The sequence below is a fragment of the Salmo trutta genome, chromosome 10 (genome assembly GCF_901001165.1).
Source record: "Salmo trutta chromosome 10, fSalTru1.1, whole genome shotgun sequence".
Classification (NCBI taxonomy): domain Eukaryota; kingdom Metazoa; phylum Chordata; class Actinopteri; order Salmoniformes; family Salmonidae; genus Salmo; species Salmo trutta.
The window spans coordinates 45,033,279-45,054,341 of record NC_042966.1 but is presented as its reverse complement, the minus strand read 5'-3'; positions in this window follow the sequence as shown (position 1 = coordinate 45,054,341).

Sequence of the window (21,063 nt, the reverse complement as noted above, 5' to 3'; positions counted from 1 at the left end):
CCTGGTTTCACATGATGGCTGCATCCCAAATGGCACCCTATTCCCTATATAGTGCACTACTTTAGACCAGAGCCCTATTCCCTATTTAATGCACTACTTTAGACCAGAGCCCTATTCCCTATTTAATGCACTACTTTAGACCAGAGCCCTATTCCCTATATAGTGCACTACTTTAGACCAGAGCCCTATTCCCTATTTAATGCACTACTTTAGACCAGAGCCCTATTCCCTATATAATGCACTACTTTAGACCAGAGGCTTATGGCACCCTATTCCCTATATAGTGCACTACTTTAGATCAGAGCCCTATTCCCTATATAGTGCACTACCTTAGACCAGAGCCCTATTCCTTATATAGTTCACTACTTTACACCAGAGGCCTATTCCCTATATAGTGCTCTACTTTAGACCAGAGCCCTATTCCCTATATAGTGCACTACTTTAGACAAGAGCCCTTCTGTGTCCAGTTGTGACATAGTAAGTTGAGATCTTTAGGAGAGTTATTTAGAGGGTAGAGTTGAGATCACTAGGAGGGTAGAGTTGAGATCTTTAGGAGAGTTATTTAGAGGGTAGAGTTGAGATCACTAGGAGGGTTCTTTAGAGGGTAGAATAGAGATCATTAATAGGGGTATTTAGAGGGTATAGTTGAGATCATTAGGGGGGTAGAGTTGAGATCATTAGGGGGGTAGAGTTGAGATAAATAGCAGGGTAGGGTTGAGATCAATAGGAGGGTAGAGTTGAGATCATTAATAGGGGTATTCAGAGGGCAGAGTTGAGATCATTTGGAGGGTAGGTTGAGATCATTAGGAAGGTTATTTTGAGGGTAGAGATGAGATCATTAATAGGGGTATTCAGAGGGTAGGTTTGAGATCATTATGAGGGCAGAGTTAAGATCGTTAGGAGGGTAGAGTTGAGATCGTTAGGGGGTTAGAGTTGAGATCGTTAGGAGGGTAGAGTTGAGATCATTAGGTATGTAGAGTTGAGATCATTAGGGGGGTAGAGTTGAGATCATTAGGAGGGTAAAGTTGAGATCATTAGGAGGGTAGAGTTGAGATCATTAGGAGGGTTATTTAGAGGGTAGAGATGAGATCATTAATAGGGGTATTCAGAGGGTAGAGTTGAGATCATTTGGAGGGTAGAGTTGAGATCATTTGGAGGGTAGAGTTGAGATCATTTGGAGGGTAGAGTTGAGATCATTTGGAGGGTAGAGTTGAGATCATTAGGAAGGTTATTTTGAGGGTAGAGATGAGATCATTAATAGGGGTATTCAGAGGGTAGATTTGAGATCATTATGAGGGCAGAGTTGAGATCGTTAGGGGGTTAGAGTTGAGATCGTTAGGGGGTTAGAGTTGAGATCGTTAGGAGGGTAGAGTTGAGATCATTAGGTATGTAGAGTTGAGATCATTAGGAGGGTAGAGTTGAGATTGTTAGGGGGGTAGAGTTGAGATCGTTTGGGGGGTAGAGTTGAGATCATTAGGGGGTAGAGTTGAGATCATTAGGAGGGGTATTCAGAGGGTAGAGTTGAGATTATTAGGAGGGGTTATCAAAGGGTAGAGTTTAGATCATCAGGAGGTTTATTTAAAGTGTACAGTTGAGCTTATCAGGAGTGTTATTTAGATGGTAAAGTTGAGATCATTAGGGGGGTAGAGTTGAGATCATTAGGTGGTGGAGTTGAGATCATTAGGAGGGTAGAGTTGAGATCGTTAGGAGGGTAGAGTTGAGATCATTAGGAGGGTTTTTTGAGGGTAGAGGTGAGATCATTAGGAAGGTTATTTAGCGGGTAGAGTTGAGATCATTAGGAAGGTTATTTAGAGGGTAGATTTGCACATGGCCCTAGTAATGGTAAGGTTCAACAGGGTTGTGTGCAGTAGACATGAAGCGGAAGAGAGAGAGCGAGAGAGAAAGAGAGGCCAAACCACAAGACTAACAACATTGGGCACTTTATGGAACACAAAGCCTCCACTATCGCATCCTGGAATATCCAAGAACTGATAACATCTGTCATCCTGGCACATCCCAGGCCTGAGGTCATCTGCTTTTGGCCTGAAGAGCAGGAACCCAGACTTCATAAAAAAAACTGAAATACAGACATTGTCATCCTAGAAGAAACCTGGTATAGAGAAGACGGACCCACTGGTTGCCCTCTAGGTTACAGAGAGCTGGTAGTCCCATCCACCACACTACCAGGTGGTATAGAGGAGACGGACCCACTGGTTGTCCTCTAGGTTACAGAGAGCTGGTAGTCCCATCCACCACACTACCAGGTGGTATAGAGGAGACGGACCCACTGGTTGTCCTCTAGGTTACAGAGAGCTGGTAGTCCCATCCACCACACTACCAGGTGGGTGGTATAGAGGAGATGGACCCACTGGTTGTCCTCTAGGTTACAGAGAGCTGGTAGTCCCATCCACCACACTACCAGGTGGGTGGTATAGAGGAGACTGACCCACTGGTTGCCCTCTAGGTTACAGAGAGCTGGTAGTCTCATCTACCACACACCAGGTGGGTGGTATAGAGGAGACGGACCCACTGGTTGTCCTCTAGGTTACAGAGAGCTGGTAGTCCCATCCACCACACTACCAGGTGGGTGGTATAGAGGAGATGGACCCACTGGTTGTCCTCTAGGTTACAGAGAGCTGGTAGTCCCATCCACCACACTACCAGGTGGGTGGTATAGAGGAGATGGACCCACTGGTTGTCCTCTAGGTTACAGAGAGCTGGTAGTCCCATCCACCACACTACCAGGTGGGTGGTATAGAGGAGACGGACCCACTGGTTGCCCTCTAGGTTACAGAGAGCTGGTAGTCCCATCCACCACACTACCAGGTGGTATAGAGGAGACGGACCCACTGGTTGTCCTCTAGGTTACAGAGAGCTGGTAGTCCCATCCACCACACTACCAGGTGGGTGGTATAGAGGAGATGGATCCACTGGTTGTCCTCTAGGTTACAGAGAGCTGGTAGTCCCATCCACCACACTACCAGGTGGGTGGTATAGAGGAGACGGACCCACTGGTTGTCCTCTAGGTTACAGAGAGCTGGTAGTCCCATCCACCACACTACCAGGTGGGTGGTATAGAGGAGATGGATCCACTGGTTGCCCTCTAGGTTACAGAGAGCTGGTAGTCCCATCCACCACACTACCAGGTGGGTGGTATAGAGGAGACGGACCCACTGGTTGCCCTCTAGGTTACAGAGAGCTGGTGGTCCCATCCACCAAACTACCAGGTGGGTGGTATAGAGGAGATGGACCCACTGGTTGCCCTCTAGGTTACAGAGAGCTGGTAGTCCCATCCACCACACTAATAGGTGGGTGGTATAGAGGAGACGGACCCACTGGTTGCCCTCTAGGTTACAGAGAGCTGGTAGTCCCATCCACCACACTACCAGGTGGGTGGTATAGAGGAGACGGACCCACTGGTTGCCCTCTAGGTTACAGAGAGCTGGTAGTCCCATCCACCAAACTACCAGGTGGGTGGTATAGAGGAGATGGACCCACTGGTTGCCCTCTAGGTTACAGAGAGCTGGTGGTCCCATCCACCACACTACCAGGTGTGTAACAGGGAAGAGACTTTATTATAGAGCAGACCTAACCCACTCTATTAAATTAGTCAAAACAGGAACATTTTACATTTGGCTATACATTCAAAAGGAAATGATTTCAACAGAGTAAAATGTCCTCCTTTGTGCTACCTATATCCCCCCACTAGAATCCCCATACAAACCCAAATCTAACAGTCTGTAACTCAGGCCCTGAAGCAGGGATATGCACTATCACTATGGTGAATCACTAAAACAATACAGAAATACACTACGGAAAAAGAAGGAACAGCACGTCAGAAATCAGCTCAATGTGATTGAAGAATCCATAGAATCTAACCACTTCTGGGAAAATTGGAAAACACTAAACAAACAACAACATGAAGAGTTATCTCTCCAAAATGGAGATGTATGGGTAACCCACCTCTCCAATCTTTTTGGCCCTATAACAAAGAACAAACAGCAAAAACATACACATGATCAAATACAAATCTTAGAGTCAACTATTAAAGACTACCAGAACCCACTGGATTATCCAATTACATTCAATGAACTACAGGACAAAATAAAAACCCTCCAACCCAAAAAGGCCTGTGGTGTTGATGGTATCCTTAATGAAATTATAAAATATACAGACAACAAATTCCAATTGGCTATACTAAAACTATTTAACATCATCCTTAGCTCTGGCATCTTCCCCGATATTTGGAACCAAGAACTGATCACCCCAATGCACAAAAGTGGAGACAAATTTGACCTCAAAAACTACGGTGGGATATGCATCAACAGCATCCTTAGGAAAATCCTCTGCATTATCATTAACATCAGACTCGTACATTTTTTCAGTGAAAACAATGTCATGAGCAAATGTCAAATTAGCTTTTAACCAAATTACCGTACGACAGATCACGTATTCACTGTGCACTCCCAAATTGACAAACAAATAAACCAAAACAAAGGCAAAGTCTTTTCATGATTTGTTGATTTCAAAAAAGCTTTTGACTCAATTTGGCATGATGGTCTGCTATACAAATTGATGGAAAGGGATGTTGGGGGAAAAACATAAGACATAAAAAAAAAATGTACACAAACAAGTGTGAGGTTAAAATTGCCAAAAAATAAATTTCTTTCCACAGGGTCGTCGGGTGAGAGAGGGATGCAGCTTAAGCCCCACCCTCTTCAACATATATATCAATGAATTGGCGAGGGCACTAGAAAAGTCTGCAGCACCTGGCCTCACCCTACTAGAATCTGAAGTCAAATGCCTACTGTTTGCTGATGATCTGGTGCTCCTGTCACCAACTAAGGAGGGCCTACAGCAGCACCTAGATCTTCTGCACAGATTCTGTCAGACCTGGGCCCTGACAGTAAATATCAGTAAGACAAAAATAATGGTGTTCCAAAAAAGGTCCAGTTGCCAGGACCACAAATACAAATTCCATCTGGACACCGTTGCCGTAGAGCACACAAAAAAAGCTTTATATACAGTGAGGGAAAAAAGTATTTGAACAGTGAGAGACAGAATAACAACAAAAAATTCACAAAAACCCATGTCAAAAATGTTACAAAATGATTTGCATTTTTATGAGGGAAATAAGTATTTGACCCCTCTGCAAAACATGACTTAGTACTTGGTGGCAAAACCCTTGTTGGCAATCACAGAGGTCAGACGTTTCTTGTAGATGACCACCAGGTTTGCACACATTTCAGGAGGGATTTTGTCCCACTCCTCTTTGCAGATCTTCTCCAAGTCATTAAGGTTTCGAGGCTGACGTTTGGCAACTCGAACCTTCAGCTCCCTCCACAGATTTTCTATGGGATCAAGGTCTGGAGACTGGCTAGGCCACTCCAGGACCTTAATGTGCTTCTTCTTGAGCCACTCCTTTGTTGCCTTGGCCGTGTGTTTTGGGCCATTGTCATGCTGGAATACCCATCCAAGACCCATTTTCAATGCCCTGGCTGAGGGAAGGAGGTACTCACCCAAGATTTGACGGTACATGGCCCTGTCCATCGTCCCTTTGATGCAGTGAATTTGTCCTTTCCCCTTAGCAGAAAAACACCCCCAAAGCATAATGTTTCCACCTCCATGTTTGACGGTGGGGATGGTGTTCTTGGGGTCATAGGCAGCATTCCTCCTCCTCCAAACACGGCGAGCTGAGTTGATGCCAAAGAGCTCCATTTTGGTCTCATCTGACCACAACACTTTCACCCAGTTGTTCTCTGAATCATTCAGATGTTCACTGGCAAACTTCAGACGGGCATGTATATGTGCTTTCTTGAGCAGGGGGACCTTGCGGGCGCTGTAGGATTTCAGTACTTCACGGCGTAGTGTGTTACCAATTGTTTTCTTGATGACTATGGTCCCAGCTGCTTTGAGATAATTGACAAGATCCTCCCGTGCAGTTCTGGGCTGATTCCTCACCGTTCTCATGATCATTGCAACTCCACGAGGTGAGATCTTGCATGGAGCCCCAGGCCGAGGGAGATTGACAGTTCTTTTGTGTTTCTTCCATTTGCAAATAATTGCACCAACGGTTGTCACCTTCTCACCAAGCTGCTTGGCGATGGTCTTGTAGCCCATTCCAGCCTTGTGTGGGTCTACAATCTTGTCCCTGACATCCTTGGAGAGCTCTTTGGTCTTGGCCATGGTGGAGAGTTTGGAATCTGATTGCTTGGTTGCTTCTGTGGACAGGTGTCTTTTATACAGGTAACAAGCTGAGATTAGGAGCACTCCCTTTAAGAGTGTGCTCCTAATCTCAGCTCGTTACCTGTATAAAAGACACCTGGGAGCCAGAAATCTTTCTGATTGAGAGGGGGTCAAATACTTATTTCCCTCATTAAAATGCAAATCAATTTATAAAATTTTTGACATGCGTTTTTCTGGATTTTTGTTGTTGTTATTCTGTCAATCACTGTTCAAATAAACCTACCATTAAAATTATAGACTGATCATTTCTTTGTCAGTAGGCAAACGTACAAAATCAGCAGGGGATCAAATACTATTTTCCCTCACTGTACCTTGGCCTAAACATCAGCGCCACAGGTAACTTCCACAAAACTGTGAACGATCTGAGAGACAAGGCAAGAATGGCCTTCTATGCCATCAAAAGGAACATCAAATTTGACAAACACCAGTTAGGATCTGGCTAAAAATACTTGAATCAGTTATAGAACCCTTTGCCCTTTATCGTTGTGAGGTCTCCAATCAAAACCAATCAATAATTCACAAAATGGGACAAACACCAAATTGAGACTCTGTATGCAGATTTCTGCAAAAATATCCTCCGTGTACAACATAAAACACCAAATAATGCATGCAGAGCAGAATTAGGCCGGCACGCTAATTATCAAAATCCAGAAAAGAGACGTTAAATTCTACAACCACCTAAAAGGAAGTGATTCCCAAACCTTCCATAACAAAGCCATCACCTACAGAGAGATGAACCTGGAGAAGAGTCCCCTAAGCAAGCTGGTCCTGGGGCTCTGTTCACAAACACAAACAGACCCCACAGAGCCCCATTACAGCAACACAATTACACCCAACCAAATCATGAGAAAACAAAAAGATAATTTTTGTCCATTGTGCCAAGTCATTTTTTTAAAAACAGAAAACTAGAATGCTATTTGGCCCTAAACAGAGAGTACACAGTAGCAGAATACCTGACCACTGTGACTGACCCAAACTTAAGGAAAGCTTTTACTATGTACAGACTCAGTGAGCATAGCCTTGCTATTGAGAAAGGCCGCCGTAGGCAGACCTGGCTCTCAAGAGAAGACAGGATATGTGCAACACTGCCCACAAAATGAGGTGGAAACTGAGCTGCACTTCCTAACCTCATGGGTTGTATTTACAATTATATTTGTTCTTCACTTCACTTCGCTTTTCTTGTGACAACAGGTCACAAATCTTGCTGCTGTGATGGAACACTGTGGTATTTCACCCAGTAGATATGGGAGTTCATCTTGCTGCTGTGATGGAACACTGTGGTATTTCACCCAGTAGATATGGGAGTTCATCTTGCTGCTGTGATGGAACACTGTGGTATTTCACCCAGCAGATATGGGAGTTCATCTTGCTGCTGTGATGGAACACTGTGGTATTTCACCCAGTAGATATGGGAGTTCATCTTGCTGCTGTGATGGAACACTGTGGTATTTCACCCAGTAGATATGGGAGTTCATCTTGCTGCTGTGATGGCACACTGTGGTATTTCACCCAGTAGATATGGGAGTTTTTCAAAATGGGTTTTGTTTTTGAATTCTTTGTGTGTCTGTGTAATCTGAGGGAAATATGTGTTTCTAATATGGTCATACATTATATTATATCATATATATTATATAATATGGCCATATATGGTGTGGCAGGTAGCCTAGGGGTTAGAGCGTTGGACTAGCAACCTAAAGGTTGTTAAATCAAATACACGAGCTGACAAGGTAAAAAATATGTCGTTCTGCCCCTGAAAAAGGCAGTTAACCCACTGTTCCTAGGCCATCATTGTAAATAAGAATTTGTTCTTAACTGACTTGCCTTGATAAATGTATTTATTGTCCCTTTTTGTATTTTAACTATTTGCACATAATATCACATTTGAAATGCCTTCATTCTTCTTGAACTTTTGTGAGTGTAATGTTAACTGTTAATTTGTATTGTTTATTTCACCTTTGTTTATTATCTACTTCACTTGCTTTGGCAATGTTAACATATGTTTCCCATGTCAATAAAGCCCATAAACTGAATTGAGAGATAGAGGGATTGAAAGAGAGCACTACACCTCCCCTCCACCAAGCCCACCAAAGGAATTCCTCAGAAAACATGTTAAACAAACAGGCTTGGCATTTAGCCTGATTTTAACAAAGCGATTCACACTGGAACCTGCCAAACCCAGAAAGGCCCTCTCTAACCCCTCTCTAACCCTGGAAGGCCCTCTGTAACCCCTCTCTAACACTGGTAGGACCTTTTTAACCCCTAACTAACCTTGGAAGGCCCTCTCTAACCCTGGAAGGCCCTCTCTAACCCCTCTATAATCCTGGAAGGCCCTCTCTTACCCCTGACTAACCCTGGAAGGCCCTCTTTAACCCCGGAAGGCCCTCTCTAACCCCGGAAGGCCCTCTCTAACCCCGGAAGGCCCTCTCTAATCCTGGAAGGCCCTCTCTAACCCCGGAAGGCCCTCTCTAACCCCGGAAGGCCCTCTCTAACCCCTGAAGGCCCTCTCTAACCCCGGAAGGCCCTCTCTAACCCCGGAAGGCCCTCTCTAACCCCGGAAGGCCCTCTCTAACCCCGGAAGGCCCTCTCTAACCCCGGAAGGCCCTCTCTAACCCCGGAAGGCCCTCTCTAACCCCGGAAGGCCCTCTCTAACCCCGGAAGGCCCTCTCTAACCCCGGAAGGCCCTCACTAACCTTGGAAGGCCCTCTCTTACCCCTGACTAACCCTGGAAAGCTCTCTCCAACCCCTCTCTAACCCTGGCAGGCTCTCTCCAACTCCTCTCTAACCCTGGGAGGCCCTCTCTAGAGGAGAGGGTAGAGGAGGTAAGGGGGCTATAATTTGTCAGGTCTTCTTTAGGAGAAAATCCCAGATGCTTCTGATTTCATTTTTTCAGATCTTACCCTGTTCCATGGGTAAATATCTCTTAGATTCCACCGCAGTGTGTGTGTGTGTGCCATGGGTAAATAACCTCCCTCTCCCTGGGGACATTTCTGTCCTGACCCGAACTGATTCACCTGAAAACCTACTCTTCTCCTCCTCTTTTTTCCAGTCTAAATACCAGGCTGAAGATATGGGTTTACTGCCATCTAGTGGTGATACTGCTCAGATACCAGGCTGAAGATATGGGGCTTCTGCCATCTAGTGGTGATACTGCTCAGATACCAGGCTGAAGATATGGGGCTTCTGCCATCTAGTGGTGATACTGCTCAGATACCAGGCTGAAGATATGGGGCTTCTGCCATCTAGTGGTGATACTGCTCAGATACCAGGCTGAAGATATGGGGCTTCTGCCATCTAGTGGTGATACTGCTCAGATACCAGGCTGAAGATATGGGGCTTCTGCCATCTAGTGGTGATACTGCTCAGATACCAGGCTGAAGATATGGAGCTACTGCCATCTAGTGGTGATACTGCTCAGATACCAGGCTGAAGATATGGGGCTTCTGCCATCTAGTGGTGATACTGCTCAGATACCAGGCTGAAGATATGGGGCTTCTGCCATCTAGTGGTGATACTGCTCAGATACCAGGCTGAAGATATGGGGCTTCTGCCATCTAGTGGTGATACTGCTCAGATCACCCAGAAAACTTTGTACTTCGTTCAATAACAAATGCTTGGTTCCGTTTTGGAAAATGTTTTGCTACATTTTGCTGGAATGAATTAGATCCTGTTAATAATATGAAATGTAGCGTTTATATCATCTGGTCACACCAAAACATATCATCCACACACATCCATCAAGGTCTGAGTTCAGATTCATGAATCCGTACGTTGTTGTCGTTAGGTAGAAGGTATGAATCCGTACGTTATCTTTCGGCAGAAGGTATGAATCCGTACTTTGTTGTCGTTAGGTAGAAGGTATGAATCCGTACATTGTCTTTTGGTAGAAGGTCTGAATCCATACATTGTTGTCTTTAGGTAGAAGGTATGAATCCATACGTTGTTGTCGTTAGGTAGAAGGTCTTAATCCATACATTGTTGTCGTTAGGTAGAAGGTATGAATCCATACGTTGTTGTCGTTAGGTAGAAGGTCTGAATCCGTACGATGTCTTTAGGTAGAAGGTATGAATCCGTACGTTGTTGTCGTTAGGTAGAAGGTATGAGTCCGTACGCTGTTGTCGTTAGGTAGAAGGTCTGAATCCATACGTTGTTGTCGTTAGGTGGAAGGTCTGAATCCGTACGATGTCTTTAGGTAGAAGGTATGAATCCATACGTTGTCGTTTGGTAGAAGGTATGAATCCGTATGTTGTTGTCATTAGGTAGAAGATATGAATCCGTACGTTGTTGCGTTTGGTAGAAGGTATGAGTCCGTACGCTGTTGTCGTTAGGTAGAAGGTATGAATCCGTACGTTGTTGTCTTTAGGTAGAAGGTATGAATCCATATGTTGTTGTCTTTAGGTAGAAGGTATGAATCCGTAGGTTGTTGTCTTTAGGTAGAAGGTATGAATCCGTACATTGTTGTCTTTTGGTAGAAGGTATGAATCCGTACATTGTTGTCTTTAGGTAGAAGGTATGCAGGCATATTCAATAAAAGGGATAATTTAATGATTGATGACTGAATGGCTTGGCAGAAAAATGTTTTCTTCCTTTAAAAGTTGAGGCATACCACAGCACAGCTTGCGGGGCGCCGCAGAATTCTATGGCACGTTATTTAAGCGTCAGCCATTGTTGCCAGTGACGCAATTTACCACCATCTACCGTCATCTACTACACACAGTCCCGTGTGGCTCAGTTGGTAGAGCATGGTGTTTGCAACGCCAGGGTTGTGGGTTCGATTCCCACGGGGGACCAGTACGGAAAAAATGTATGAAATGTATTCACTACTGTAAGTTGCTCTGGATAAGAGCGTCTGCTAAATGACTAAAATGTAAAATGTACAAACGGTCAGAGCATAAGCTCAAAGCTTTTAAAAGGTAGAACCAGCGAACATGTTCTCTCTAGCCCCAGCTCTGACACTGAGTAGGGGGAGACATGTTCCCTATAGTCTCAGCTCTGACACTGAGTAGGGGGGAGACATGTTCTCTCTAGTCTCAGCTCTGACACTGAGTAGGGGGGAGACAGCTCTGACACTGAGTAGGGGAGAGACATGTTCTCTCTAGCCCCAGCTCTGACACTGAGTAGGGGGAGACATGTTCCCTATAGTCTCAGCTCTGACACTGAGTAGGGGGAGACATGTTCCCTATAGTCTCAGCTGTGACACTGAGTAGGGGGAGACATGTTCTCTCTAGCCCCAGCTCTGACACTGAGTAGGGGGAGACATGTTCCCTATAGTCTCAGCTCTGACACTGAGTAGGGGGAGACATGTTCCCTATAGTCTCAGCTCTGACACTGAGTAGGGGGGAGACATGTTCTCTCTAGCCCCAGCTCTGACACTGAGTAGGGGGGAGACATGTTCCCTATAGTCTCAGCTCTGACACTGAGTAGGGGGGAGACATGTTCTCTCTAGCCCCAGCTCTGACACTGAGTAGGGGGAGACATGTTCCCTATAGTCTCAGCTCTGACACTGATTGGGGGAGACATGTTCCCTATAGTCTCAGCTCTGACACTGAGTAGGGGGGAGACATGTTCTCTCTAGCCCCAGCTCTGACACTGAGTAGGGGGGAGACATGTTCCCTATAGTCTCAGCTCTGACACTGAGTAGGGGGGAGACATGTTCTCTCTAGCCCCAGCTCTGACACTGAGTAGGGGGGGAGACATGTTCTCTATAGCCCCAGCTCTGACACTGAGTAGGGGGGGAGACATGTTCTCTCTAGCCCCAGCTCTGACACTGAGTAGGGGGGAGACATGTTCCCTATAGTCTCAGCTCTGACACTGAGTAGGGGGGAGACATGTTCTCTCTAGCCCCAGCTCTGACACTGAGTCAGGGGGGAGACATGTTCTCTCTAGCCCCAGCTCTGACACTGAGTAGGGGGGAGACATGTTCTCTCTAGCCCCAGCTCTGACACTGAGTAGGGGGAGACATGTTCCCTATAGTCCCAGCTCTGACACTGAGTAGGGGGGAGACATGTTCTCTCTAGTCCCAGCTCTGACACTGAGTAGGGGAGAAACATGTTCTCTCTAGCCCCAGCTCTGACACTGAGTCGGAGGAGATATTTTAACACTCTTCTCTCTGTCCAATTCAAATGCGAATGGAAAGACTATTAGAATGAAACCTGGGTTTCAGACAGAAATAATGGCTTGATATCAGCTTAAAGTTAAACACCAGGCCATTCTGGGTGAATTATAAAGAAGACAATGACCTGTCTTCCCTTTTGATGATGATAAGGATGGTGACGGAAAGACAGTCCAAGTCACTTAATGGCACAAATCTCCTGTAGAAGTTGTACAATTCATTATGGGACATGACTGACAAAGGTGGTCAAATTATTAAGCGGCGTAAAATCAAAATCCTCTTATGAATTGTTGATTTTCTCAGATCTTCAAGTAAACAGTTGTGGTATTATTTAGTATTTATATATAAATCATTTAATGAAACACAAAAGCACAAACTAAACTAATAATGAAAGGAAGAAATCACAACATCAAAAAGAGTTTGAAGCCTCTGAAGACTCTCGGCTTTTGGTGTTGGCGGTGTTGCCGGTGTTGGCGGTGTTGGCGGTGTTTCCGGTGTTGGCGGTGTTTCCGGTGTTGGCGGTGTTTCCGGTGTTTCCGGTGTTGGCGGTGTTGCCAGTGTTGGCGGAGTTGGCGGTGTTGCCGGTGTTGCCGGTGTTGGCGGTGTTGGCGGTGTTGCCGGTGTTGGCGGTGTTGGCGGTGTTGGCGGTGTTGGCGGTGTTGGCAGTGTTGGCGGAGTTGGCGGTGTTGCCGGTGTTTCCGGTGTTGGCGGTGTTGCCAGTGTTGGCGGAGTTGGCGGTGTTGCCGGTGTTGGCGGTGTTGCCGGTGTTGCCGGTGTTGGCGGTGTTGGCGGTGTTTCCGGTGTTGGCGGTGTTGGCGGTGTTTCCGGTGTTGGCGATGTTGGCGGTGTTTCCGGTGTTGGCGGTGTTTCCGGTGTTTCCGGGGTTGGCGGTGTTTCCGGTGTTTCCGGTGTTTCCGGTGTTGCCGGTGTTGCCGGTGTTGCCGGTGTTGCCGGTGTTGGGTTTATACTTGAATAAAACATTATCTTCCCACACTCTCAACAACAAGTAGCTCATTTATACAGAGAAGCACTATTACTGATGCAGACAGGAGACCTGGTATGGAGAATGGGGAGACAGACAGAGAGACAGAGAGACAGAGAGACAGACAGAGAGACAGAGAGACAGAGAGACAGAGAGACACAGAGAGAGAGACACAGAGAGAGAGACACAGAGAGAGAGAGAGAGAGAGAGAGAGAGAGAGAGAGAGAGAGAGAGAGAGAGAGAGAGAGAGAGAGATCTACAGACATTGGCCCTGGGAGTAAACCCCAAAAAGGCTAAAATAATGATTTTCCAGAGAAGATCCAGATCTCAGGGAATTAGGCCAAAGTTCTCAATTGCTACAAAATGTATAGAGTGCTGCACACTATACAATTACTGAGGTTTAAATATATAGAGTACTGCACACAATACAATTACTGAGGTTTAAATATAAGCTCAACTGGACACCTTAATGAGGCAGTGAATGAACAGAGAGAGAAAGCACGCAGGGCATTCTACGCCATTACAAAGCAAATTCAAATTGATATACCTAAAATTTGGCTAAAACTAATTGAATGTGTCGTTGAACCAATTGCACTTTATGGCAGCGAGGTGTGGGGTCCACTTGCAAAACAAGATTCCATCAAATGGGACAAACACCCCATTGAAACCCTGCATGCAGAGTTCTGTAAGATTCTCCTATGTGTCCAGAGGAAAACTACAAACAATGCATGCAGGGCAGAATTAGGCCAATACCCACTAATAATAAAAACTCAAAAAAGAGCAATTAAGTATTGGAAACATCTAAAATACAGTGACCCCCTCTCATATCATTACCAAGCCCTGCAATGCCAAGAGCTGAGCAAAGAAAAGAGTCCCCTCATCCAGCTGGTCCTGGGGCTGAGTTCACAAACCTGTTCTACTAACACACTGAAGCCTCAGGACCCTCATCCAGCTGGTCCTGGGACTGAGTTCACAAACCTGTTCTACTAACACACTGAAGCCTCAGGACCAGAACATCCAATCAATCAGAATAAACCAAATTACCACACAGTCAAAACAAAACTACATTACTTACTGGGAAACACAAGCACAAAGCAAGATGCTATCTGGCCCTAAATCGACAGTACACCGTGGCAAACTATTTGACCATGGTTGCTGATCAAAACCTTAGAAAAACCTTGACAAAGTACAGGCTCAGTGAGCACAGCCTTGCCATTGAGAAGGGTAGACACAGGAAAACCTGGCTCCCTGTAGAGGAAAGGCTGTGCAACCACTGCACAACAGTAGAACCTGAGACGGAGGTGCATTTCCTGACAAAATGTCAAAAATATAAAACAATTAGAGAGTGTCATTTCCCCAAATTTGAAACCCTTACTCAAGGTTTGATGATCTTCATCAAATGGCACTCATAGGACTTCATGTTACACAATACATGTACGTTTTGTTCGATAAAGTTCATATTTATATCAAAAAATCTCAGTTTACATTGGCGCGTTATGTTCAGTAATGTTTTGCCTCCAAAACGTCCGGTGATTTTGCAGAGAGCCACATCAATTTACAGAAATACTCATCATAAATGTTGATATAAGATACAAGTGTTTTACATAGAAATAAAGATACACTTCTCCTTAACCTGTTTGGGGTAGGGGGCAGTATTGAGAATTTTGGAAAAAATATGTTCCCATTTTTAACTGCCTCCTACACCAACTCAGAAGCTAGAATATGCATATTATTGTTCAGGTTTGGATAGAAAACACTCTGAATTTTCTAAAACTGTTTGAATGGTGTCTGTGAGTATAACAGAACTCCTATGGCAGGCAAAAACCTGACAAGGTTTCAAGCAGGAAGTACCCTGTCTGACAAGGAGTCGTGCGTCTTGCATCTTTTTATTGAAAAGTAAGGATCTTAGCTGTAACGTGACAATTCCCAGGGCTCCAATAGGCTCTCAGAGCCCGCGAAATAACTGAAGGTTTACGAGGGAGCCTCAGGTTGAAACAGATTATCGCCTTTTGTAAGTGGATGCTCCGAGGACCTTTGAATGATGCGCGTGCATGAGTCGCTTCTGAGGAGAAATTTTATTCGGCTGTTTAGGCTCAATGCATACTCCCGGTCGGAATATTATCACTAATCTACGAGTTGAATGGCATAAAAATTGGTTTTAAACAGCGGTTGACATGCTTCGAAGTACGGTAATGGAATAGTTAGACATTTTTGACACGCCAATGCGCCATGCGCGGGACCGCGAAGAAGCATTCTAGAACTCACGAACAAAACGTCGCTGTTTGGATATAACGATGGATTATTTGGGACCAAACCAACATTTGTTATTGAAGTAGAAGTCCTGGCAGTGTATTCTGATGAAGAACAAGCAAGGTAAGAACATTTTTCTTATAGGAAATGTGATTTTGGTGGATGCTGACCTGGGTGGGTATCTAAATAGCTAGCCCTGTAATGCCGGGCTATGTACTTAGATTATTGCAAAATGTGCTTCATCCGAAAAGCTATTTTAAAATCGGACATATCGAGTGCATAGAGGAGTAATGTATCTATAATTCTTAAAATAATTGTTATGCTTTTTGTGAACGTTTATCGTGAGTAATTTAGCAAACTGTTAGTAAATTCAACGGAAGTTTGCCGGGGGTTATGCGTTTTCTGAACGTCACATGCTAATGCAAAAAGCTGTTTTTTGATATAAATATGAACTTGATTGAACAGACATGCATGTATTGTATAACACAATGTCCTAGGTGTGTCATCTGATGAAGATCATCAAAGGTTAGTGCTGCGTTTAGCTGTGGTTTGGGTTTTTGTGACATTATATGCTAGCTTGAAAAATGGCTGTCTGATTTTTTCTGGCTGGGCACTCTGCTGACATAATCTAATGTTTTGCTTTCGTTGTAAAGCCTTTTTGAAATCGGACAGTGGGGTTAGATTAACGAGATTCTTGTCTTTAAATAGCTGTAAAATAGTCATATGTTTGAGAAATTGAAGTAATAGTATTTCTAACGATTCAAAAATCGCGCCACTGGAATTTCAGTAGCTGTTACGTAGGTGGGACGAAATCGTCCCACATACCCGAGAGAGGTTAATGCAACCGCTGTGTCAGATTTCAAAAAAGCTTTACGGCAAAAGCACACCATGCATAATCTGAGAACAGCGCTCAGCCACCAAAACCAGCCATACAGATACCCTCCATGTTGTGGAGTCAACAGAAGTCAGAAATAGCATTATAAATATTCACTTACCTTTGATGATCTTCATCGGAATGCACTCCCAGGAATCCCAGTTCCACAATAAAGGTTTGTTTTGTTTCGATAAACTCCATATTTATGTCCAAATATCTCCATTTTGATCGCGCGTTCAGTTCACTATTCCAAATGCATAAGGTCCAGAGTCCAGACGAAAAGTCTAAAAAGTTGCATTACAGTTTGTAGAAACATGTCAAACGATGTATAGAATCAATCTTTAGGATGTTTTTATCATAAATCTTCAATAATATTCCAACCGGACAATTCCTATGTCTTCAGAAATGGAAAGGAACTCAGCTCGCTCTCAAGGCCGCACGTGTGACTGAGCTCATGCCTTTTTTTCAGAGACCTAGTTCCATCAGCTCTTATTCTCTCCCCATTCACTGTAGAAGCCTGAAACAACGTTCTGAAGACTGTTGACATCTAGTGGAAGCCTTAGAAAGTACAATATGACCCCAAAGATACGTATATTGGATAGGGAATCACTTGAAAAACTACAAGCCTCAGATTTCCCACTTCCTGGTTGGATTTTTCTCAGGTTTTTGCCTGCCATATCAGACACCATTCAAACAGTTTTAGAAACTTCAGAGTGTTTTCTATCTAAATCTACTAATAATATGCATATCCTAGCTTCTGGGCCTGAGTAGCAGGCAATTTACTCTGAGCACCTTATTCATCCAAGCTACTCAATACTGTCCCCCAGATCCCAAATAAGTTATTAAGGCTACCCAGCTTGCTACGACAGAACAGATTAGACTGCAACTTCAATTAGCAGTGAGAGGTGTCAAAGCCCTTGAGCCCAACAATGGCAGGAGAGTTTCCCAGCCTACCCAACCCAAATGCAGAGCCCTTTGAAGCCCCATCCCTCCTGACCCATAAGGATGTTATTGGCATGGGAAACATACGCCATGGGAAACATACGGCATGGGAAACATACGGCATGGGAAACATACGGCATGGGAAACATACGGCACGAGAAAGGGAAACATACGCCATGGGAAACATACGGCACGGGAAACATACGGCACAGGAAACATACGGCACGGGAAGCATACAAGTGAAAAATATTTTTTTACATTTTTTTTAAACAATCCTGACTAGAACCGAAAAATTTGATCATATTACTCCAGTGCTAGCCTCCCTAAACTGGCTTCCTGTTAAGGCAAGGGCTGATTTCAAGGTTTTACTGCTAACCTACAAAGCAGTACATGGGCTTGCTCCTACCTATCTTTCCGATTTGGTCCTGCCGTACATACCTACACATACGCTACGGTCACAAGACGCAGGCCTCCTAATTAAGAGAGAGAGAGAGACAGAGAGAGAGTGAGAGAGAGAAAGGGAGAAGAAGAGAGAGACAGACAGAGAGACACAGAGAGACAGTGAGAGAGAGAAAGAGAGAGACAGAGAGAAAGAGAGAGTGAGAGAAAGAGAAAGACAAAGAGTGAAAGAGAGCGACAGAGAGAGAGAGAGAATTGCCTTCTGCCTTCTATCCTTTCATCAGATCACTATCCCACTACCCTGTAGGTAAATCACTGCATTTCCATGGAGACCTTTGTACCCTTCTTTACACCGAACACACACAGACCCACACCATTATTTTCTCTCTTGTTCTCACTTGTTTGTTTATTTATTGATATAGATTTTTTTCTTCCCCATCCTCTTATCCTTGAGCCAAATGTAGATACTGTAGTAGGTCACGTGCTGCAGGCTTTGAAGCCAAATGTAGATACTGTAGTAGGTCACGTGCTGCAGGCTTTGAAGCCAAATGTAGATACTGTAGTAGGTCACGTGATACAGGCTTTGAAGCCAAATTAAGATACTATAGTAGGTCACGTGATGCAGGCTTTGAAGCCAAATTTAGAAACTTTGATTGTTCAGCCATCTTAAACTTTAACCAGAAGAGTTATGTCACTTGTTCAGCCATCTTAAACTCTAACCAGAAGAGTTATGTCACTTGTTCAGCCATCTTAAACTCTAACTAGAAGAGTTATGCCACTTATTCAGCCATCTTAGGAGATGTAGAGAGAGAGAGAGAGACTAGAGAGAGAGAGACTAGAGAGAGAGAGACTAGAGAGAGGGAGACTAGAGAGAGAGACTAGAGAGAGAGAGACTAGAGAGAGAGAGACTAGAGAGAGAGAGAGACTAGAGAGAGAGAGAGACTAGAGAGAGAGAGAGACTAGAGAGAGAGAGAGACTAGAGAGAGAGAGAGAGACTAGAGAGAGAGAGAGAGAGACTAGAGAGAGAGAGAGACTAGAGAGAGAGAGACCAGAGAGAGAGACGAGAGAGAGAGACGAGAGAGAGACTAGAGAGAGGGAGAGACTAGAGAGAGCGAGACTAGAGAGAGAGAGACTAGAGAGAGACTGGAGAGAGAGAGACTAGAGAGAGAGAGACTAGAGAGAGAGAAAGACTAGAGAGAGAGAGAGAGATGGGGTTAGAGAGAGAGAGACAGAGGGTTAGATAGAGACAGAGGGTTAGAGGGAGACAGAGGGTTAGAGGGAGACAGAGGGTTAGAGGGAGACAGAGGGTTAGAGGGAGACAGAGGGTTAGAGGGAGACAGAGGGTTAGAGGGAGACAGAGGGTTAGAGAGAGAGAGGGTTAGAGGGAGAGAGGGTTAGAGAGAGAGAGGGTTAGAGGGAGAGAGAGAGAGGGTTAGAGAGAGAGAAAGGGTTAGAGAGAAAGCGGGTTAGTACCAAATCAAAAATTTCAAACAGGAAACCGAAGAAAATTAACAACAATGACAAATGGTTTGATGAAGAATGCAAAAACCTAAGAAAGAAATTGAGAAACCTGTCTAACCAAAAACATAGAGACCAAGAAAACCTGAATCTACGCCTTCACTATGGGGAATTACTAAAACAATACAGAAATACACTACGGAAAAAGAAGGAACAGTACGTCAGAAATCAGCTCAATGCAATTGAAGAATCCATAGACTCTAACCACTTCTGGGAAAATTGGAAAACACTAAACAAACAACAACATGAAGAATTATCTCTCCAAAATGGAGATGTAAACCACTTCTCCAATCTTTTTGGCCCTATAACAAAGAACAAACAGCAAAAACATACACATGATCAAATACAAATCTTAGAATGAGCTATTAAAGACTACCAGAACCCACTGGATTCTCCAATTACCTTGAATGAACTACAGGACAAAATAACAACCCTCCAACCCAAAAGGCCTGTGGTGTTGATGGTATCCTTAATGAAATGATAAAAAATACAGACAACAAATTCCAATTGGCTAAACTTTAACTCTTTACCATCATCCTCAGCTCTGGCATCTTCCCCAATATTTGGAACCAAGGACTGATCACCCCAATCCACAAAAGTGGAGACAAATTCGACCCCAATAACTATGGTGGGATATGGGTCAACAAATCCTCTGCATTATCATTAACAGCAGACTTGTATATTTCCTCAGTGAAAACAATATACTGAGCAAATGTCAAATTGGCTTTTTACCAAATTATCGTATGACAGACCACGTATTCACCCTGCACACCCTAGTTGACAAATAAACAAAACAAAAGGCAAACTCTTCTCATGCTTTGTTGATTTCAAAAAAGCCTTTGACTCAATTTGGCATGAGGTTCTGCTATACAAATTGATGGAAAGTGGTGTTGGGATAAAAACATACGGCATTATAAAATCCATGTACACAAACAACAAGTCTGCGTTTAAAATTGGTAAAAAAACACATTTCTTTCCACAGGGTCGTGGGGTGAGACAGGGATGCAGCTTAAGCCCCACCTTCTTCAACATATATATCAATGAATTGGCGAGGGCACTAGAAAAGTCTGCAGCACCCGGCCTCACCCTACTAGAATCTGAAGTCAAATGCCTACTGTTTGCTGATGATCTGGTGCTTCTGTCCCCAACACAGCAGCACCCAGATCTTCTGCACAGATTCTGCCAGACCTGGGCCCTGACAGACCTGGGCCCTGTCAGTAAATCTCAGTAAAACAAAAATAATGGTGTTCTAAAAGAGGTCCAGTCGCCAGGACCACATATACAAATTCCATCCTAGAGCACACAAAAACTATACATACCTCAACCTAAACATCAACACCACAGGGAACTTCCACAAAGCTGTGAACGATCTGAGAGACAAGGCAAGAAGGGCCTTCTATGCTATGAAAAGGAACATAAATTCAACATACCAATTAGGATCTGGCTAAAAATACTTGAATCAGTTATAGAACCCATTGTCCTTTATGTTTGTGAGGTCTGGGGTCCTGCTCACCAACCTAGAATTCACAAAATGGGACAGAAAACTATTGACTCTGCATGCAGAATTCTGCAAAAATATTCTCCGTGTACAACGTAAAACACCAAATAATGCATATAGAGCAGAATTAGGCCGACACCCGCTAATTATCAAAATCCAGAAAAAAAGCTGTTCAATTCTACAACCACCTAAAAGGAAGCGATTCCCAAACCTTCCATAACAAAGCCATCACCTACAGAGAGATG